This window comes from Oncorhynchus masou, unplaced genomic scaffold (genome assembly GCF_036934945.1).
Source record: "Oncorhynchus masou masou isolate Uvic2021 unplaced genomic scaffold, UVic_Omas_1.1 unplaced_scaffold_2831, whole genome shotgun sequence".
NCBI classification, from domain to species: Eukaryota; Metazoa; Chordata; class Actinopteri; order Salmoniformes; family Salmonidae; genus Oncorhynchus; species Oncorhynchus masou.
The window spans coordinates 25,852-49,695 of NW_027009257.1; the positions used below are offsets into that span (position 1 = coordinate 25,852).

The 23,844-nt window shown below is 46.4% G+C and overlaps 1 pseudogene; it reads right to left on the reverse strand.

The window, feature by feature from the left end:
- Positions 1–10,894: 10,894 nt before the first annotated feature.
- On the reverse strand, positions 10,895–23,762 carry LOC135533946 (FMR1-interacting protein NUFIP1-like; annotated as a pseudogene).
- Between the last annotated feature and the right edge of the window lie 82 nt (positions 23,763–23,844).

Consider the following 23,844-nt stretch of genomic DNA (forward strand, 5'->3'; position numbering starts at 1 on the left):
AATTTAACACACCTGAACACACGCAGAACAGGTAGCCTGCCCTCTCAGCCGGGGCAATTTAACACACCTGAACACACGCAGAACAGGTAGCCTGCCCTCTCAGCCGGGGCAATTTAACACACCTGAACACACGCAGAACAGGTAGCCTGCCCTCTCAGCCGGGGCAATTTAACACACCTGAACACACGCAGAACAGGTAGCCTGCCCTCTCAGCCGGGGCAATTTAACACACCTGAACACACGCAGAACAGGTAGCCTGCCCTCTCAGCCGGGGCAATTTAACACACCTGAACACACGCAGAACAGGTAGCCTGCCCTCTCAGCCGGGGCAATTTAACACACCTGAACACACGCAGAACAGGTAGCCTGCCCTCTCAGCCGGGGCAATTTAACACATGCAGAACAGGTAGCCTACATTCAATATAATACGAGTTGAATCAAAGCATGTTTTAAATCCTAGTTCATGAGTTGTCCATAATTGATGAGATGATGCTTGGAGTCTTCACAGACCATGTGACATAAAAAAAACTTTCCTTAAATTAATCACAGTGTTGTCATTATTAAGCAACTACATTTTCTTTACAACATTGAACTTAAACCCTATACTTAAACCCCATACAAATCATGTAAGTTATTATGCCTACGTAACATTTCATTATGTTTCACCGTGAAAAGAAGTTATTAATAAGCACACAAAGCCAAAATAATGTAGACCTCTGCTATTGGAATGCTTCTAACTGAAAATCACCTTATAGGCCTACGGTCATTAACTTATAGGCTACTTGTTGGATGGATTGGATGCACATTGGTGTCTAGCTGTAGGCTGACTGACAAAAGCAAACAATTAAAAATCAACTAATAAATCTAATGCATTGGAATAAAAAGGCAAAACATTTGTTTTATCAAGGACGCATGGCAAACAAATGCCGAACATGAGGAATACAAAGGGGAATCTATACGTAAAAGGAGCTCAGCTGAGGCCCAAAATCAGCACTGAATGGACAGCGCCGCCACATAGAAATACATGGTTTGAACCAGGGCTGTCAAACTCATTCCATGGGGGGCCTAGTGTCTAGGGTTTTTGCTTTCAATTAAACCCTAGACAACCAGGTAAGGGGAGTTCTTTACTAATTAGTGACCTTAATTCAATCAAGGGAGGAGCGAAAACCCACACAGGCCTCCGTGGAATCAGTTTGCCACGTGCCCTAGACCCACTCCAATTTGCATACCGCCCCCAACAGATCCAATGACGAGGCAATCTCAATTGCAGAATACCTATGTGAGAATGCTGTTCATTGACTACAGCTCAGTGTTCAACACCAATGTCTCCTCCAAGTTCGTCACTAAGCTAAGGACCTTGGGACAAAACACTTCCCTCTGCAACTGGATCCTGGACTTCCAGGTAAGCAACATCATGTCCGTCACGCATCATGTCCTCGACACTCAACACAGGGGAAACACTGGGGTGCGTGCTTAGTCCCCTCCTGTACTCCCTCCTCACCCACACCAACAGCGTCATCAAGCTTGGTAGGCCTGATCACCGGCGATGAAGAGACAGCTTAGAGGGAGGCCGTCAGTGACCTGGCAGTGTGGTGCTGGGACAACAACCTCTCCCCCAACGTCAGTAAGACCAAGGAGCTGATCGAGGACTAGAGAAAACATTGTGGGGAGGGGGGGGGCACGCCCCAGCGACTGGGCTGCAGTAGAGAGTCGAGAGCTTCAAGGACTTTCAACCTTCGTCTCTCCCGAGCCCGTACGGGAGTTGTAGCGATGAGACAAGATAGTAGCTACTACAACAATTGGACACCACGAAATTGGGGAGAAAAAGGGGTAAAAAAAAAAATAATTAAAAAAATTAAAGGATGATGTTTTTGATGGTGACTTCCTGCTGCTTCAGAGGACCGAAGACTGGAACGAGAACACTTTTCTTTACCATAACACATATAACACATCGTTAAATAGGAAGAAATAATTTAAGCGGTTTTAAGATTGCTAGCATCATCAACTTATTATTTACCTCAGCCTGCCTAATCAGCTACAGTAGCCAGACAACTTTTTCCCCTCATCAAACTACATACAATACCCCATAATGACAAAGCAAAAACAGGGTTTTTAGAAAATGTATTACAAATTTAAAAAAAAAAATGAAATATCACATTTACAAGTCCGGGCTCTGGCTGGGCCACTTAATGACATTGAGACTTGTCCTGCATTGTCTTGGCTGTGTGCTTAGGGTCATTGTCTTTCACCCCAGTATGAGGTCCTGAGCAGGTTTTCATCAAGGATCTCTGTATTTTGCTCCGTTCATCTTTCCCTCAATCCTCCCAGTCCCTGCTGCTGAAAAACATCCCCACATCATGATGCTGCCACCACCATGCTTCACTGTAGGGATTGTGCCAGGTTTGCTCCAGACATGATGCTTGGCATTCAGGCCAAAGAGTTCAATCTTGGTTTCATCAGACCAGAGAATCTTGTTTCTCATGGTCTGAGAGTCCTTAAGGTGCCTTTTGGCAAACTCCAAGTGGGCTGTCATGTGCCTTTTACTGAGGAGTGGCTTCCATCTGGCCACTCTACCAGAAAGGCCTGATTGGTGGAGTACTGCAGAGATGGTTGACCTTCTGGAAGGTTCTTCATAGCAAAGAGTCTGAATACTTGTGTTTTTTTATTAATACATTTGCAAACATTTCTAAAAACCTGTTTTAGCTTTGTCATTATGGCATATTTTGTGTAGATTGCTGAGGAACTATTTTTATTTAATCCATTTTAGAATAAGACTAACTTAACAAAATGTTTAAAAAGTTAAGGGGTCTGAATAGCACCCGCCAGCTAGCCCCCGAATAGCAGCACTGTAGAAATTATTACACTCAACGGAACGACTTGATTAGTGTAGTGTCAACAACGCAGCCACTGCCAGCTAGCCTACAAAGTCAACAATGCAGCCACTGCCAGCTAGCCTACTCCAGCAGTACTGTATCATTTCAATCATTTTAGTCAATAAGATTCTTGCTACGTAAGCTTAACTTTCTGAACATTCGAGATGTGTAGTCCACTTGTCATTCCAATCTCCTCTGCATTAGCGTAGCCTCTTCTGTAGCCTGTCAACTATGTGTCTATCTATCCCTGTTCTCTCCTCTCTGCACAGACCATACAAACGCTCCACACCGCGTGGCCGCGGCCACCCTAATCTGGTGGTCCCAGCGCGCACGACCCACGTGGAGTTCCAGGTCTCCGGTAGCCTCTGGAACTGCCGATCTGCGGCCAACAAGGCAGAGTTCATCTCAGCCTATGCCTCCCTCCAGTCCCTCGACTTCTTGGCACTGACGGAAACATGGATCACCACAGATAACACTGATACTCCTACTGCTCTCTCTTCGTCCGCCCACGTGTTCTCGCACACCCCGAGAGCTTCTGGTCAGCGGGGTGGTGGCACCGGGATCCTCATCTCTCCCAAGTGGTCATTCTCTCTTTCTCCCCTTACCCATCTGTCTATCGCCTCCTTTGAATTCCATGCTGTCACAGTTACCAGCCCTTTCAAGCTTAACATCCTTATCATTTATCGCCCTCCAGGTTCCCTCGGAGAGTTCATCAATGAGCTTGATGCCTTGATAAGCTCCTTTCCTGAGGACGGCTCACCTCTCACAGTCCTGGGCGACTTTAACCTCCCCACGTCTACCTTTGACTCATTCCTCTCTGCCTCCTTCTTTCCACTCCTCTCCTCTTTTGACCTCACCCTCTCACCTTCCCCCTACTCACAAGGCAGGCAATACGCTCGACCTCATCTTTACTAGATGCTGTTCTTCCACTAACCTCATTGCAACTCCCCTCCAAGTCTCCGACCACTACCTTGTATCCTTTTCCCTCTCGCTCTCATCCAACACTTCCCACACTGCCCCTACTCGGATGGTATCGCGCCGTCCCAACCTTCGCTCTCTCTCCCCCGCTACTCTCTCCTCTTCCATCCTATCATCTCTTCCCTCTGCTCAAACCTTCTCCAACCTATCTCCTGATTCTGCCTCCTCAACCCTCCTCTCTTCCCTTTCTTCATCCTTTGACTCTCTATGTCCCCTATCCTCCAGGCCGGCTCGGTCCTCCCCTCCCGCTCCGTGGCTCGACGACTCATTGCGAGCTCACAGAACAGGGCTCCGGGCAGCCGAGCGGAAATGGAGGAAAACTCGCCTCCCTGCGGACCTGGCATCCTTTCACTCCCTCCTCTCTACATTTTCCTCCTCTGTCTCTGCTGCTAAAGCCACTTTCTACCACTCTAAATTCCAAGCATCTGCCTCTAACCCTAGGAAGCTCTTTGCCACCTTCTCCTCCCTCCTGAATCCCCCCTCCCTCTCTGCAGATGACTTCGTCAACCATTTTGGAAAGAAGGTAGACGACATCCGATCCTCGTTTGCTAAGTCAAACGACACCGCTGGTTCTGCTCACACTGCCCTACCCTGTGCTCTGACCTCTTTCTCCCCTCTCTCTCCAGATGAAATCTCGCTTCTTGTGACGGCCGGCCGCCCAACAACCTGCCCGCTTGACCCTATCCCCTCCTCTCTTCTCCAGACCATTTCCGGAGACCTTCTCCCTTACCTCACCTCGCTCATCAACTCATCCCTGACCGCTGGCTACGTCCCTTCCGTCTTCAAGAGAGCGAGAGTTGCACCCCTTCTGAAAAAACCTACACTCGATCCCTCCGATGTCAACAACTACAGACCAGTATCCCTTCTTTCTTTTCTCTCCAAAACTCTTGAACGTGCCGTCCTTGGCCAGCTCTCCCGCTATCTCTCTCAGAATGACCTTCTTGATCCAAATCAGTCAGGTTTCAAGACTAGTCATTCAACTGAGACTGCTCTTCTCTGTATCACGGAGGCGCTCCGCACTGCTAAAGCTAACTCTCTCTCCTCTGCTCTCATCCTTCTAGACCTATCGGCTGCCTTCGATACTGTGAACCATCAGATCCTCCTCTCCACCCTCTCCGAGTTGGGCATCTCCGGCGCGGCCCACGCTTGGATTGCGTCCTACCTGACAGGTCGCTCCTACCAGGTGGCGTGGCGAGAATCTCTTCTCCTCGCCACGCGCTCTCACCACTGGTGTCCCCCAGGGCTCCGTTCTAGGCCCTCTCCTATTCTCGCTATACACCAAGTCACTTGGCTCTGTCATAACCTCACATGGTCTCTCCTATCATTGCTATGCAGACGACACACAATTAATCTTCTCCTTTCCCCCTTCTGATGACCAGGTGGCGAATCGCATCTCTGCATGTCTGGCAGACATATCAGTGTGGATGACGGATCACCACCTCAAGCTGAACCTCGGCAAGACGGAGCTGCTCTTCCTCCCGGGGAAGGACTGCCCGTTCCATGATCTCGCCATCACGGTTGACAACTCCATTGTGTCCTCCTCCCAGAGCGCTAAGAACCTTGGCGTGATCCTGGACAACACCCTGTCGTTCTCAACTAACATCAAGGCGGTGGCCCGTTCCTGTAGGTTCATGCTCTACAACATCCGCAGAGTACGACCCTGCCTCACACAGGAAGCGGCGCAGGTCCTAATCCAGGCACTTGTCATCTCCCGTCTGGATTACTGCAACTCGCTGTTGGCTGGGCTCCCTGCCTGTGCCATTAAACCCCTACAACTCATCCAGAACGCCGCAGCCCGTCTGGTGTTCAACCTTCCCAAGTTCTCTCACGTCACCCCGCTCCTCCGCTCTCTCCACTGGCTTCCAGTTGAAGCTCGCATCCGCTACAAGACCATGGTGCTTGCCTACGGAGCTGTGAGGGGAACGGCACCGCAGTACCTCCAGGCTCTGATCAGGCCCTACACCCAAACAAGGGCACTGCGTTCATCCACCTCTGGCCTGCTCGCCTCCCTACCACTGAGGAAGTACAGTTCCCGCTCAGCCCAGTCAAAACTGTTCGCTGCTCTGGCCCCCAATGGTGGAACAAACTCCCTCACGACGCCAGGACAGCGGAGTCAATCACCACCTTCCGGAGACACCTGAAACCCCACCTCTTTAAGGAATACCTAGGATAGGATAAAGTAATCCTTCTCACCCCCCCTTAAATGATTTAGATGCACTATTGTAAAGTGGCTGTTCCACTGGATGTCATAAAGTGAATTCACCAATTTGTAAGTCGCTCTGGATAAGAGCGTCTGCCAAATGACTTAAATGTAATGTAAATGTATGAATACTTCCCCAAAGCACTGTACTTCACCACTAAATCTAAGGGTAGAGCTCAAATTCAAACCCCTTGGACGCTGCCATAACGTTAGAAGTGCCATCCAAGAAGGCGCAAGGTCATTGGCCACAGATACAATTACCACAAATCACGTTGTATTAAGTTCTAGACCTCTGCTACATCTGGTAATAAATGGTATGGCTGTTGAACAAGTTTAGGAGACTAACTTCCTTGGCATTATCTTAGATTGTAAACACACAGATTCAATGGTTGTAAAGATGGGGAGAGGTCAATAATAAATAAAGAGATGCTCTGCTTTTTTGATACCACACTCCAAAAAGCAAGTTCCGCAGGCTCTAGTTTTGTCTAATCTTGATTATTGTCCAGTCGTGTGGTCCAGTGCTGCAAGGAAACACCTAGTTAAGCTGCAGCTGGCCCAGAACAGAGCGGCACATCTTGCTCTTAATTGTAATCAGACGGGTGATATAAATACCATGCCAATCTCTCTTGGCTAAGTGCTGAGATACTGACAGCATCACTTCTTTTTATAGGAAACAATGTGTTGAAAATCCCAAATTGTTTGCATCGTCAATTTACACACAACTGACACACTTATCCCACCAGGGATTTTTTCAGTCCACAAATCCAGAACAAATTCAAGAAAGCGTACAGTATTATATAGAGCCATTATTGCATGGAACTTCCTTCCCATCTCATATTGGTCAAATATAAAACAGATAAAGCAACACCTCACGGCACAACGCCTCTCCCCTATTGGACCCAGATAGTTTGTGTGTATTGATGTGTAGGCTACGTGTGCCTTTAAAAAAAAATGTTTTGTCCTTGAGCTGTTGTTGTCTATTGATGTTCTGTATTGTCATAATGTAATATGTTTCGTGTTCTGTGTAGACCCCAGGAAGAGTAGCTTCTGCTTTCGCAACAGCTCATGGGGATCCTAATAAAAATACTAAATATCTACAGTAGCTTTTATTGGACTGATCATGCCATCATACTTTCAAAATCTTAGCTAGCACTCATGAATCAAGTCAACAATCTACTGGGAAATCCTTTTTAATCCTTGTCATATGAAGAGAAGTTATAGATAAAACTTGTGCTCATCGGCCATAAACATTACACAAGTTGCAAACGCATATTCAACAATGAGGGGTTTGGAAGGAATCAGTGGCTAACTCCAAGCATTGCAAAGCAATCACTAGCCTGCTTTTCAGTGGAGTGGGTGCGTGGTCCCAAGTCTGGGTTTCACGGTCTCTTTTCCAAGCTTAAACAGATAAACATTCAACATTGGCCATGCTGTCAATCCAGCATGACTTCTGCCGTGCTCAAAACAACAGGAAACTCTGAACTTGGGGGGGGCTGAGACTGGGAAAATACATTTCAAATGGTCATATAACTCGGAATTGCAAGTCGGGAACTCAGGCCTCTTTCTTGAGCTCCAATCTGAAGATCACTGACATGATTTAACCTTGTTTTTTGCAGAGTTCCCAGTTGTCTTGAAAGCACCATAAATCCAGAGAATGACGGACTTTGATGACAAAATGAATGAATCCAAAAATATCTTGTATGCTGCTGCATAAATTGTGCAACTTGTGGTGCACATGTCAGAACAGAACTCTCTATAGCCTGTTCTAGAGAAATGTAATTAATGAATATTGTAAGAGCTTTAAATGTCCCCTTTATTTATCCGACGGTTCTGACTTTGTGTACAGAGAGAATACTGTAAAAGGCCCATGTTCTGAATTCTGTCACTGTACATTTCAAAAGTGCTGAACAAAAAGTTACTGTAAGATGGCCCCGAAGAAGATGGCAGACGTTTTACATGGCCCCAGTCTATTGTTTATTTGCGTTGTTTGAAACATATATTTTTTTTAACTTGTTTTGTACATAATGTTGCCGCTACCATCTCCTATGACCGAAAATAACTTCTGAAAAACAGGACTGCGATTACTCACTACGGACTAGCAGAATCCTTTTTTCCCCTTTCATGACTCTGACGAGCCCGACACGAAGGACACACTGCTTCCTCGGGGCCCCGATCACATGAAGAGGCGGCAGAGAAAGAGAGGCCGAAGGGCTGGCTGCCTTCTGAGAATTCGTAGGCGATCGAATAAACCCCCACTTCCTTCCATTCTGCTAGCAAACTCTTTGGACAATACAATCGATGAGTTACGCGGAAGATTAAACTAACAACGGGACATTAAAAACTAACAAGCATACAAAGCCCTATCTCCGTTTGGCAAATCTGACCATAATTCTATCCTCCTGATTCCTGCTTACAAGCTAAAATTAAAACAGGAAGCACCAGTGACAAGATCAATAAAAAAGTGGTCAAACGAAGCAGATGCTAAGCTACAGGACTGTTTTGCGAGCAGACTGGAACATGTTACGGGATTCTGCCGATGGCATTGTGGAGTACACCACATCAGTCATTGGCTTCATCAATAAGTAGATTGATGACGTCTTCCCCACAGTGACACAGGCAACACAGGCAACATCCGCGCTGAGCTAAAGGCAAGAGCTGCCGCTTTCAAGGAGCGTGACTCTAACCCGGAAGCTTAGAAGAAATCCCGCTATGCCCTCCGACAAACCATCAAACAGGCAAGGCTTCAATACAGGCCCAAGATTGAGTCATACTACACCGGTTCTGACACTCGTCAGATGTGGCAGAGCTTGCAAAACATTACAGACTACAAAAAGGAAAGCACATCTGAGAGCTGCCCAGTGACATGACCAGCCTACCAGACGAGCTAAACTACTCCTATGCTCGCTTCGAGGCAAATAACACTGAAACATGCATGAGAGCACCAACCGTTCCGGAAGACTGTGATCACGGTCTCTGCAGCCGATGTCAATAAGACCTATAAACAGATCAACATTCACAAGGCCGCAGGGCCAGACGAATTACCAGGATGTGTACTGCGAGCACGCTCTGACCAACTGGCAAGTGTCTTCACTGACATTTTCAAGCTCTCCCTGTCAGAGTCTGTAATACCAACATGTTTCAAGCAGACCACCATAGTCCTTGTACCCAAGAACACTAAGGTAACCTGCCTAAACGTCTACCGACCTGCGGCACTCACGTCTGTAGCCATGAAGTGCTTTGAAAGGCTGGTCATGGCTCACATCAACACCATCATCCCAGAAACCCTAGACCCACTCCAATTTGCATACCGCCCCAACAGGTCCACAGATGATGCACTCTTTTGCAGTCCACACTGCCCTTTCCCACCTGGACAAAAGGAACACCTATGTGAGAATGCAATTCATTGACTACAGCTCAGCGTTCAACACCATGGTGCCCTCAAAGCTCATCAATAAGCTAAGGACCCTGGGACTAAACACCTCCTTCTGCAACTGGATCCTGGACTTCCTGACGGGCCGCCCCCAGGTGGTAAGAGTAGGTAACAACACATCTGCCACGCCGATCCTAAACACAGGGGCCCCTAAGGGGTGCATGCTCAGTCCCCTCCTGTACTCCCTGTTCACTCATGACTGCACAGCCAGGCATGACTCCAACACCATCATTAAGTTTGCAGATGACACAACAGTGGGAGGACTGATCCCCGACGAGACAGCCTATAGGGAGGTCAGAGACCTGGCCGTGTGGAGCCAGGACAACAACCTCTCCCTCAACGTGATCAAGACAAAGGAGAGGATTGTGGACTACAGGAAAAAGAGGACAGAGCACACCCCCATTTTCATCGACGGGGCTGCAGTGGAGCAGGTTGAGAGCTTGTCCACATCACCAACAAACGAACATGGTCCAAGCACACCAAGACAGTCATGAAGAGGGCACGACAAAACCTATTCCCCCTCAGGAGACTGAAAAGATTTGGCATGGGTCCTCAGATCCTCAAAAGGTTCTACAGTTGCACCATCGAGAGCATCCTGACTTGTTGCATCACTGCCTGGTATGGCAACTGCTCGGCCTCCGACCACAAGGCACTACAGAGGGTGGTGCAAACAGCCCAGTACATCACTAGGGCCAAGCTTCCTGCCATCCAGGACCTCTATACCAGGCCGTGTCAGAGGAAGGCCCTAAAAATTGTCAAAGACTACAGCCACCCTAGTCATAGCCTGTTCCCTCCGATACCGCACGGCAAGCGGTACCATGACGCCAAGTCTAGGTCCATGAGGCTTCTAAACAGCTTCTATCCCCAAGCCATAAGACTCCTGAACACCTAATCAAATGGCTACCCAGACAACCCCCCGTTTTACACCACTGCTACTCTCATCTATGCAGTCACTTTAATAACTCTACCTACATATTACCTCAACTAACCGGTGTCCCCACACATTGACTCTATCGGTACCCCCTGTATATAGTCTCGCTATTGTTATTTTACTGCTGCTCTTTAATTGCTTGTTACTTCTCTTATTCTTATCTGTATTTTTTTTTTTAAACTGCATTGTTGGTTAGGGGCTCGTAAGCATTTCACTGTCAGGTCTGTTGTATCTGGCGCATGTGACTAATACAATTTTATTTGGATTTGACCATGTCCGTCCTCGCTCGTTCATCAACGTCTTAATCGAAATTTCGGTTTGCCTCTTATCATCCCCTTATGCCATAGTTTGTACATATCGAATGTCAGTAGAAACCACATTTGTTTAAGCAAGTCAGCCATATCAGCTATGTTTTTTGTAAGGCAGTAAATGAGGCTTGTTTGGTTCTAATTATTCAGAGTAAATAACTCACGGACACTAGAGAAGCTTAACAAAGTTTAATTCTTCCCCAAAGGGTCGTTACAGCTGAAATTCAGACAAAAACATGTTCCCACCATCACAAGTATATATACCCCACTTTGGACACTCCTCATTCTCTCCAATCCTTACATCTTATGGTTCCACAGGATGAGGGAAACGGGATACTAAACCCGTATTACTCCCTTCAGGGGATCTGACCTGACCTCTTGACCTCAACCCCTCCTTCGCCTAATCCACAGATGTCCATCCGCTTCCCTTATAGCAATCCTGTGATCTCCTTCTGTCCACCCAACACATTCCAAAGCCATCTGTCTTTCTACGGAGACCCATTACCTTCTGGCATAAACCCAGTCTCTTTTTATACACTATGCGTCTGATCTATCATGTCTTTAATATCTCAATGTTCAAAGTTTACCAGGAATCCAACAGGACGAATGAACCGTTTCGCTGCCAGACAAGGCTCCGCTGATAGTCAGGTGTAGCAGTGGTAAGGTGTTGGGACAGATTGACGTAGTCCCTAACAGTTTGTGGGCCCCGCTTGTCACCATTATAGTGCAATTAATGTATTGTTTAGTGTTGTGCATTGGCTTTGCTGGCAAGCATCTAAAAACTATCCCCTCCTCCTTTGCCCCACCAGGATTTACATGCTGGGGTTGGACGGTCGACCACTGAAAGCCCTGATGCCCTACACTTCAGTGAAGCCCAATAGATAGTGTGTTAAGCTTTGGTTGACATTTGAAAAAGAAAGAAGTGGTAGTTATGCTGAGCTTATAAAAAATGTCCCTCAATTTACCTCCAAATGACTTTAGGACCATCAACTGTCTGAGCTCCCAAGGAAGTATCCAATCCACCAGAACCAGTGAGTTCAGATAATCTGTGCGAGGAGTCAGGGGGGTATCAGCTTGAGGTAGGCTATACCGTCCAAGTGTTGAAAAGTAAATATCTCCCATTTATAACACTGCACTAACAAATCAAAATGTTCTTCCAGTAAAGTGTAACCTGTGTGTTTGCTTGTTGACATCAGTCTCCTAACCTCTAACTCTGCTCTTGTTCTCCAGGACCTAGGGGTTCTGCCCAACACCCAGACCCAACTGATGTTCTCCAGGACCTAGGGGTTCTGCCCAACACCCAGACCCAACTGATGTTCTCCAGGAACTAGGGGTTCTGCCCAACACCCAGACCCAACTGCTGTTCTCCAGGACCTAGGGGTTCTGCCCAACACCCAGACCCAACTGATGTTATCCAGGACCTAGGGGGTTCAACCCAACACCCAGATCCACCTGATGTCCTCCAGGACCTAGGGGTTCTGCCCAACACCCAGACCCAACTGGTTCTCCAGGACCTAGGGGTTCTGCCCAACACCCAGACCCAACTGATGTTCTCCAGGACCTAGGGGGTTCAACCCAACACCCACATCCACCCGAGGTCCTCCGTTACCTGTTCTCCAGGACCTAGGGGTTCTGCCCAACACCCAGACCCAACTGATGTTCTCCAGGACCTAGGGGTTCTGCCCAACACCCAGACCCAACTGATGTCCTCCAGGACCTAGGGGGTTCAACCCAACACCCAGATCCACCCGATGTCCTCCAGGACCTAGTGGTTCTACCCAACACCCACCCGATGTCCTCCGTTACCTGTTCTCCAGGACCTAGGGGTTCTACCCAACACCCACCTGATGTCCTCCGTTACCAGGGTTAGGGGTTCAATTAATTGTTGTATCCTAGGACACACAATAGATATACATTTCAACCACATGGGTGTACTAATGAGCTACGAGAGATAGAAAAAAATGAATCATCATAAAGGAGGACTGAAATTAGATTATTTCACTGTAGACCAGGGCCTGTTCAAATAACAACATGACAAGCCCGTGTATGACTCAAACTGATAAGCATGTGAATGGAGTGAAAATTATCTGACTTCGTGATCTGTGAGATAAGTAACTTTAATATGGTCAAGCAGATTACATGTTTTCTTCTCTATTTACGAAACGTAGCAACGTTTAAGACACGGATGTCATGTTGTAATGTTAACAAGGTCCCCAAAAGTAGTTTGGGGGGGGGGCATTATTTGGCATGACAAGCCCTCAAAAAGTTCTACAGCTGAATCATTGAGAGCATGTTGACTGGCTGCGTCACTGCTTGGTATGGCAATAGCACAGCCTTCAATCGCATGGCGCTACAGAACGTGGTGGGACAGCGCAGTACATCACTGGGGCCAAGCTCCCTGCCATCCAGAACCTCTAGATCAGGTGGTGGTGAGGACAGCCCAGTACATCACTGGGGCCGAGCTCCCTCCATCCAGAACCTCTATATCAGGTGGTGGTGAGGACAGCCCAGTACATCACTGGGGCCCAGCTCCCTGCCATCCAGAACCTCTATATCAGAGGGTGGTGCGGACAGCCCAGTACATCACTGGGGCCGAGCTCCCTCCATCCAGAACCTCTATATCAGGTGGTGGTGAGGACAGCCCAGTACATCACTGGGGCCAAGCTCCCTGCCATCCAGAACCTCTATATCAGGTGGTGGTAAGGACAGCCCAGTACATCACTGGGGCCCAGCTCCCTGCCATCCAGAACCTCTATATCAGAGGGTGGTGCGGACAGCCCAGTACATCACTGGGGCCGAGCTCCCTCCATCCAGAACCTCTATATCAGGTGGTGGTGAGGACAGCCCAGTACATCACTGGGGCCCAGCTCCAGTCTGACACCAACAGGCTCCTGAACAGCTTCCATCCAAATGCCATAAGACTGCTACATAGCTTACATGCATTTCGCTACACCCGCAATAACATCTGTAAACACGAGCATGTGACAAATACATTTGATTTGAAAAAGGACAAAGATGGTCCAAGAACTATCGATTTCCTGGGTTATATTCCCACAGTACAACAAGTCATTTATTTCCATGTTGAAAAAAGAAGAGTACAAATAAAATGCCAGAGGTAGTTGATGTTTCGATGAAAACATAAATGACTGTAGGGAAATAACTCACCAACATCAGAGACAAGGTGAAAGGTCAAGGGGACTGTCTTGATTTAAGGGTTAAAGGCTCTGCATGGCCAATCCGATATGGCCGTACAGCATTTACTGCAATACGGCCTCTACAGAAGTCAGGGCATTCATACTTCAGAGCTGTTGTAAAGGAAGGAATTTTGTGTTTATACAGGGAGTCCCGCCCCCAACTACAGTCATCCAATTATGTCAAAAACGGAGCTATACAGAGCTCTGCATGGTTATAAAATTTGGAGGTGCCCGGCAATGCGGAGCTTGAGTTGGCCTCTGCAAGCCTCCGGAGGCTACGCAATTGTACGGAGCCTCCGGAACACATTTCTGGATCAAGAATAAATCTGCTTTTAGGGTGACTTAAGGGTTAGGGTGACAGTCTTGACTTAAGGGTTAGGGTGACAGTCTTGACTTAAGGGTGATAGTCACCCTGACCCTTCAATCAAGACTTCAGGGACTTGGGTCTCCCAGACTTCATCATCATAGTTGGGGATGGAGTTCTGGGAGTGGTCTTCAGGGTGACCATCTCCATAATTAGCATTCACAGCCAAGTCCATTGGGGTTTCCTGGAGGGGATGTGACTGTGAGCCGGCTGGTCCACTCTGTGTGTTCTCCTCCATGCTCTGGTCCCACTTGTTGGGCTACAGACTGCTCAGCCACAGTCCCCAGGACCTCAGGGTTATTCAGCGGAGTTATAACATCAGGGCTTGAGGCTGCATCTCCTCAGGATGGACATCTTCACCATTCACAATGTCCACCTCTGAAGGTCCCTGACAGACTGGTGGTTTCTGGGTACCTTCTAGTGATGACCTTACCTGGTCACCTTTTTCATCTGGACCAACCACAGAGGTAGCTGGGAGTAGAGCCCTCAGATCATCTGCTCTCACTTCCTGTGTCTGGAGGTCAAGGTTAGGGTCATCTGTGGTCACCGTTCTACCCCGAGTTCCCCCCTGGTCCAGAGTTTGACCCTCCAGTACAAAGAAGTTGTTTCGGACAATGTAGCGAACACACTGCAGGAGCACGTTCCTCTCATGGCGGATGTCTGGGGCCAGTAACTGTAAAGGTCAGGGGTCATAGAACAATTCAGCAGGTAGAAAAAAATGCTAACTACATTCACAATACAGACTTGAAAATGTTTAACTTTTATCTCAACCGATTTGTAAAATCAGTTGTGCCTTGATGCTTCTTTCCCGGTGTCTTACCATCTCAAGCAGAGTGGCGCGGCGCTGTTGGGGGGTGTCCATGTTGTTTCGTCCTCCTCTCGCTCCTCTTCCTCTCCCCGACTAGGTCTATGAGGACCAGACCCAGGCTGTGGTTCCCGGGGGGCTCAGGGTAGAGTCTCTTAGCCCCAGATGAAGCACTGTTCTGGGGCTTGGCTGGCAGAGCCTTCAGCATTGCCTGGTTCTCCTTCAGCAGCTGACTGGTCCTCTGGATGGGCAGGACTGAGACACCACTAACTTTACATCTCAACGTGTTGAATAACGAAATATAATGAAAGTTGAAATATTAAAGCTAAAACAGTGGAATCATTGGTGACGTCTTCTGTTTGTTGCCTCCACACACAGAAAACAAGCCTCCATACGGGGAAAACAGACAGCTGACATTTAAAGCTCACCTTGTGGTTCCTGGTCACTGTCGCTGTCGGTCATGGAGCCGTAGCTGGCCATCAGAGATCCCAGCCCTGATGTCATTTGTTTAGGGGCCACAGTCACCCCACCTCCACTGACTGGCTCCTCTGTATCAGAGTCTGCAGGGGTCAGAGTCAACAGGGGTTGTGTATACAGGAACAGACATTAGGACCTTTAAAAAGCTTGTCTCTGGCAGGTTCCTGGATCACTGACTGACCTGGGTCACTGTTGGCAAGAGCCCCCAGTGGGTCTCCCTCCCTGGGGTACTGAGTGAGGGGTGGAGGCCTCTCCATGGGGGGTTGAGGCGGTCTCTCTGACTGATGAGGACCTGGTCTGGCCCATCTGCCCCTCTGGAACCTTCCACCACGCTGTCCACGACCTCTACCACTCATCCTCCTGACAACAGAACACACAGCATGTTGTAGCATGGCCTTAATGGTTCAGCTAATATCGGTCCCAACTATTCCGTGGAGGAAACTTGTGCATCAGTACAATATCATCCTGTTGTATTTGTAACCTAACTTGTACCAACCAATAAAACAAATAAAAATGTAGGAAGAAGTACCCAAACTGAGCAGTTTCCAGCACCGCTCCAGTCTCCTCCCTGGCATCCATCACCTTCCTTCTCTTCTCCACATTCACCAGGGTCGGGTAGTTCCTGTACAGACAGAGACAAAGCTCTGATGTGTGCTTTCTGATAGTGTCACGTGACCTTGAAATTACTAAAAGGTGTCCCGCAAGGGTTGTGTCACGCCCTTGTCGAAGTATATTGTGTTTGTCTTTATTTATTTGGTCAGGCCGGGGTGTGACATGGGTTTATTGTGGTGTGTTTTGTTAGGTATTGGGTGTGTGGCTTAGTGGGGGTATCTAGCATAGTCTATGGCTGTCTGGAGTGGTTCTCAATCAGAGGCAGGTGTTTATCGTTGTCTCTGATTGGGAACCATATTTAGGCAGGCATATTCTTTGAGTATTTCGTGGGTGATTGTTCCGGTCTCTGTGTTTATGTTCACCAGATAACCTATACAGCCTTTCACACATTTATTGTTTTGTTTAGTTATTTCATGTCGAGTTCATTTATTAAAGAACATGAATAACCACCACGCTGCATTTTGGTCCGCCAGACGAAAGCCGTTACAGGTTGATTTTGGGACCCATCCTCTTTACTATTTATATTAATAATATATCTGCAAATAAACTAACATTAATCTATATGCTGATAACACTATTGGCCCTGCTGCTGACCAGGCTGTTAGAGCATCAGATTTGGTTACCTTGCAGAAAGCCCTTGTGTGGATTTAAAATGGGTCCTTCATGCGGCGGAAAAAAATTAAATACATCCTGTTTTTTCTCATTGAGATATTTCAGATGGTTCACACATTTATGTGATGGTCCTCTCATTGAGCAGGTTCCCAACCATAAATATTTGGGCTGTTGGATTAGCAAAAATGTAAAAAATAAAAAGACAGACAGATGAGCTGGTAAAGCTGAGCTTCAAGGCTTTTAGAACTAGACCAGGCCTCTCCCTAAACAGAAAGCAGACACTCAGCGTTCCTGCAGCCCCTTAGACCAGGCCTCTCCCTAAACAGAAAGCAGACACTCAGCGTTCCTGCAGCCCCTTAGACCAGGCCTCTCCCTAAACAGAAAGCAGACACTCAGCGTTCCTGCAGCCCCTTAGACCAGGCCTCTCCCTAAACAGAAAGCAGACACTCAGCGTTCCTGCAGCCCCTTAGACCAGGCCTCTCCCTAAACAGAAAGCAGACACTCAGCGTTCCTGCAGCCCCTTAGACCAGGCCTCTCCCTAAACAGAAAGCAGACACTCAGCGTTCCTGCAGCCCCTTAGACCAGGCCTCTCCCTAAACAGAAAGCAGACACTCAGCGTTCCTGCAGCCCCTTAGACCAGGCCTCTCCCTAAACAGAAAGCAGACACTCAGCGTTCCTGCAGCCCCTTAGACCAGGCCTCTCCCTAAACAGAAAGCAGACACTCAGCGTTCCTGCAGCCCCTTAGACCAGGCCTCTCCCTAAACAGAAAGCAGACACTCAGCGTTCCTGCAGCCCCTTAGACCAGGCCTCTCCCTAAACAGAAAGCAGACACTCAGCGTTCCTGCAGCCCCTCATCATGAGACTTCCCATTAATCAGAATGCAGCAGCCACTACTCTAAAACTCTGCAGTGTTCACATTTTTATTTTACCAGGTAAGTTGACTGAGAACACAGGTTTAATACTCATTGTTACGTTCCCCAGTTTATGTGTTGTAGTTAGTGTATTTGCATGTGTTTATTTTAGGAAATGGTTTCCTGAAATCCCTCAAACAGCTGATTGGTCGACTCCATGGCGATTGGAGAGCTGACCCCACCTCCTCGTCAAGACGCAGACGGACCACCCCTTTGTATTTTGGTTAGGGCACCAGGTGGTGCTAAATTAGGTAAGTAGTGGTTAGGCAGGTAAGATAGGAGAGGGGGGGCTTTGAGATTTACTTTCTTTGCTTTGGTTCCGTCCAGCCCCTTTTCCCCATATTACCGTGTGAAGGAATAAAGTCCTGGTAAACGGTACCACATTCTGCCTGTTGTCATTCTTTCTTGCACCTACAGTCCAAACCCTTTCACTTCACGGAGAGTTTAGTTGTAGCAGGGTGTTGCGTTCCCTCTTCATAGAGGCGTGTGTAACACTCATCAATGCATCATTTATCAGCTGGTCAGCTGAACCTCAAATTCCAGTAGTTTAGAAAGCTGATGAGGAATAGATTCACTCTGGTTTGTGAGTGTTTTGGTTGACTGTAATAATTTGTGTTATTGAAAAGTCGTGAATCTTAAACGGCTGTGTCTGTTTTACTGAATGATGTTAAATTGTTTGTTCCCAGGTCACCATTGAGAATGAGAACCTGATCTCCCCTGAAAAATAACCACTACAAAAATACACTTAAAGCTAACAAAACACCTATACTGTATATGCTTCTATAGACAGCTAAACAAACTGGAACAAAAACACCCTACTTTCGGAAAATATTCAGACCCCTTGAATTTTACATGTTACGTTACAAAATTGATTTAACCTGTTGAAACTCTAGGGGCGCAATTTCATTTTTGGATGAAAAACGTTCCCGTTTTAAACAAGATATTTTGTCACAAAAAGATGCTCGACTATGCATATAATTGATAGCTTTCGAAAGAAAACACTCTGACGTGTCCAGAACTGCAAAGATATTTTCTGTGCGTGCCCTAGAACGTGAGCTTCAGGCAAAACCAAGATGAGACGGCATCCAGGAAATGAGCAGGATTTTTGAGGCTCTGTTTTCCATTGTCTCCTTATATGGCTGTGAATGCGAGAGGAGTAAGTCTGCCCTTTCTGTCGTTTCCCCAAGGTGTCTGCAGCATTGTGACGTATTTGTAGGCATATCATTGGAAGATTGACCATAAGAGACCACATTTACCAGGTGTCCGCCCAGTGTCCTGCGCCGAAATTGGTGCGCAAAAGTCAGCTGCAAGTATTTTTCCACGGAATTCAGAGGAGAATGCAGGCTTCCACAAACGATATATCAATGAAGAGATATGTGAAAAAACACCTTGAGGATTGATTCTAAACAACGTTTGCAATGTTTCGGTCGATATTATGGAGTTAATTCGGAAAAAGTTTGACGTTGTAGGTGACTGAATTTTTGGTTCGTTTCGGTAGCCAAATGCGATGTACAAAACGGAACGATTTCTCCTACACACAGACGCTTTCAGGAAAAACTGCGCATTTGGTATGTAACTGAGTCTCCTCATTGAAAACATCCGAAGCTCTTCAAAGGTAAATGATTTTATTTATTTGGTTATCTGGTTTTTGTGAAAATGTTGTGTGCTAAATGCTACTCAAAATGCTAAGCTAGCTTAGCATACTCTTACACAAATTAGTCAATTGCTATGGTTCAAAAGCATATTTTGAAAATCTGAGATGACAGTGTTGTTAAGAAAAGGCTAAGCTTGAGAGCAGGCGCATTATTTTCATCTTATTTGCGATTTTCAGAAATCGTTAACGTTGCGTTATGCTAATGAGCCTGAGGCTTTAGTCACGATCCCGGATCCGGGATGGGGAGTTTCAACAGGTTAAAAAATAAGCAATCTACACAATACCCTTTGAAGGATAAAGCGAAAACAGGTGTTATGATAAAAAATAAACACCTCATTTACATAAGTATTCAGACCCTTTGCTATGAGACTCAAAGTTGAGCTCAGGTGCATCCTGTTTCCATTGATCGTTAAGATGTTTCTACAACTTGGAGTCCATCTGTGGTAATTTCAATTGATTGGACATGATTTGGAAAGACACACACCTGTCTATATAAGGTCACACAGTTGACAGTGCATGTCAGAGCAAAAGTCAAGCCATGAGGTCAAAGGAATTGTCCGTATCTCTCCGAGACAGGGTTGTGTCGAGGCACAGATTTGGGGAAGGGTACCAAAAAAAACATGTCTGCAACTTTGAAAGTCCCCAAGAACACAGTGGTCTCCATCATTCTTAAATGGAAGAAGTTTGGAACCACCAAGTCTCTTCCAAGAGCTGGCCCCCTGGCCAAACTGAGCAGTCGGGGGAGAAGGGCCTTGGTCAGGGAGGTGACTAAAAACCAGATGGTCACTGACAGAGCTCCAGAGTTTCTCTGTGGAGATGGGAGAACCTTCCAGAAGGGCAACCATCTCTGCAGCACTCCACCAATCAGGCCTTTATGGTAGAATAGCCAGACGGAAGCCACTCCTCAGTAAAAGGCACATGACAGCCCGCTTGGGAGTTTTCCAAAAACCACCTAAAGACTCTCAGACCATGAGAAACAAGATTCTCTGGTCTGATGAAACCAAGATTGAAATCTTTGGTCTGAATGCCAAGCATCACATCTGGAGGAAACCAGGCACCATCCCTACGGTGAAGCATGGTGGTGGCAGCATCATGCTGTGGGGATGTTTTTCAGCGGCAGAGACTGGGAGACTAATCAGGATCGAGGGAAAGATGAACGGAGCAAAGTACAGATAGATCCTTGTTGAAAACCTGCTCCAGAACGCTCAGGACCTAATATTGGGGCGAAGGTTCACCTTCCAACAAGACAACGACACTAAGCACACAGCTAAGACAATGCAGGAGTGGCTTCGGGACAAGTCTCTGAATGTCTACCCACAGTTGGTGTTGCCACCCCGGGGGTCATGGCAACACCTACTGTCCATGATCCCAGGGTGGCAACACATACTGTACAGTCTACGTGATATCAATGGGTCTTTCTCTATTCTGATTGTTTTATACTGTTCAATAAATTCTGCACTAATTTGAGAATTTCCACAATGCCACGTAGGGCTGCATGATATGGGCAAACAATCTAGGCCTTATTTTTAACCAAATGTTGAAATTGCAATTTTACTTGTGATTTAGAGCATAACACTTGGGTGAACTGTTGGAATCATGGAAATAGAATGATTATTCAAATTCTATAGTTCGAATATAATAGTGGGCACTTCGAATACAGTGTTTGATATAACAAATGAAAATGCCAGGGAGGAGTTAGTGACAGGGTAGGAACCAAAGTGTTGACAAGTGTTTCCTAGGAGACTCTATAATATTTGGCTACATTGAATGTTCTCTCTTACCTACTTCATGAAGCTAACATATTCTTGCTTCGTAAATTCCTCTGATTTAGAAGTTACTGTTGCACAAAAAAACATGCAGATGTAGTTCTACACCATCACTGGTATTATCAGGCTGTATTTGCTCGTTACGTTTGCTTGGACTCAGTACATTTGTTAGCTAGGTAGCAATTAGCATTAGCTAATAGTGTAATTACAGAAGGCTAGTGGATTAATATTAAAAAGCAAAGTGGAAACAGCGTTGTTGTCATCAACATTGCCGCATGTCAAATTCTATTTTATTTGTCACATGCACCGAATACAACAGGTGTCGACCTTAGTGAAATACTGACTTACAAGCAACATCTTTAAGAAAATAAATAACACTTATTTGTAAGTACAAAATAGATACGGAAATAGAAAATAAATGGAACAAATAATGAAACAGCAGCAGTAAAATAACAAGCGAGGCTCTATAATAGAGGTCGGCCGATTATGATTTTTCAACTCCGATACCGATTGGAGGACCACAATACTGAATGAACACTTATTTTAACTTAGTATAATACATAAATAAAAATCTATTTAGTCACAAATAATGAAACATGTTCAATTTGGTTTAAATAATGCAAAAACACAGTGTTGGAGAAGAAAGTAAAAGTGCAATATGTGCCATGTAAAAAAGCTAACGTTTAAGTTCCTTGCTCAGAACATATGAAAGCTGGTGGTTCCTTAAAACATGAGTCTTCAATATTCCCAGTTAAGAAGTTTTAGGTTGTAGTTATTATAGGACTATTTCTCTCTATACCATTTGTATTTCATAGACCTTTGACTATGGGATGTTCTTATAGGCACTATAGTACTGCCAGCCTCGGGAGTTGAGGCTTGAAGTCATAAACAACGCTGTACTTCAAGCACAGCGAAGAGCTGCTGGCAAATGGAGGAAAGTGTGGTTTGAATGAATGCTTACGAGCCTGTTGCTGCCTACCACCGCTCAGTCAGACTGCTCTATCAAATAATAGACCTAATTATAATTTAATAAACACAGAAATATATGAGCCTTAAGTCATTAATATGGTCAAATACGGAAACTATAATTTCGAAAACTAAACGTTTATTATTTCAATGAAATACGGAACCGTTCTGTATTTTATCAGATGGGTGGCAACCTTAAGTCTAGATATTGCTGTTACATTGCACAACCTTCAATGTCATAATTATGTACAATTCTGGCAAATTAATTACGGTCTGTGTTAGGAAGAAACGGTTTCCACACAGTTCGCAACGAGCCAGGCGGCCCAAACTGCTGCATATACCCCGACTCTGCTGACACTGAACGCCACGAGCCAGGCGGCCCAAACTGCTGCATATACCCCGACTCTGCTGACACTGAACGCAACGAGCCAGGCGGCCCAAACTGCTGCATATACCCCGACTCTGCTGACACTGAGCGCAACGAGCCAGGCGGCCCAAACTGCTGCATATACCCCGACTCTGCTGACACTGAGCGCAACGAGCCAGGCGGCCCAAACTGCTGCATATACCCCGACTCTGCTGACACTGAACGCAACGAGCCAGGCGGCCCAAACTGCTGCATATACCCCGACTCTGCTGACACTGAACGCAAGAAAAGTGACAAAGTTTCAGGCACCGCATTGATTATGTGCAACGCAAGACAAGCTAGTTAAACTAGTAATATCATCAACCACGTGTAGTTAACTAGTGATTATGAAAAGATTATAAAAAAACAATCAAAGTTTAATGCTAGCTAGCAACTTTCCATGGCTCCTTGCTGCCTGCCCTCACGTAACAGATGGTCAGCCTGCCGCGCAGATTCCTCGGCATCCAAAAATGCAGATTACCGATTGTTATGAAAGCTTGAAATCGGCCCTAATTAAAATCGGTCAACCTCTTATCTATACAGGGGGTACCGGTACAGAGTCAATGTGGAGGCTATATACAGGGGGTACCGGTTGACCATGCAGACTGAATCAAAGTTAGCCAACATTGTTGTCACAACATTGTTCCATGTGCTGCATAGACTTACCACACTTGTCTGGTGGTCGAGGAACAACACAAGCCCCCTGAGTGACAGGGGGTGGGGCTAGGACTGTGTAAAGCCGCATGGAGAGAGAGTGGCGAGAGATGACTCAAGTAGCGAAGTAAACTATACATTTTTTAAAAACTTTAAAAACACAGCGTATTACATTTAACAAAACAAACATTAAAATATTGTTATATTAGGTAAAGTAAAAACTCAAACCAGTCCATGCATCAACACCGGTATATGGTCAAATACAGTATAGCGCCCAGCCCTACACTGTGAAGCCCCGAGCACCCGCCCACATGGCTGGTAAAATAGACATCTTACTACTGCCAGAATCTACCCAAATTTGGCAGGTGTTAATATTAGGCCCCGATACTGGTGGTAACAGCACATTGTTCATATGGACCACAGAATCAGATCTAATCCAGAAGTAGTCTTTCAAGAGAAATTGAGGAAACAAAAGCATTGCTGATGAGTGACTGGATCTTACAACAAAGTTTTACCATGTTTAAAAACATACTACAGTACTGACCTGCGCCTCTCCTCTCTCCATTTAGAAATCTCCTCTGGAGTGTCCAGCTTGATTCTCTTTGCCCCTGGGGCATGGTTCTATAGGAGAGGGTACAGGGAGGAGGTTAAACACACGGTTCCAGATAGGAGGAGGTTAAACACGCGGTTCTATAGGAGAGGG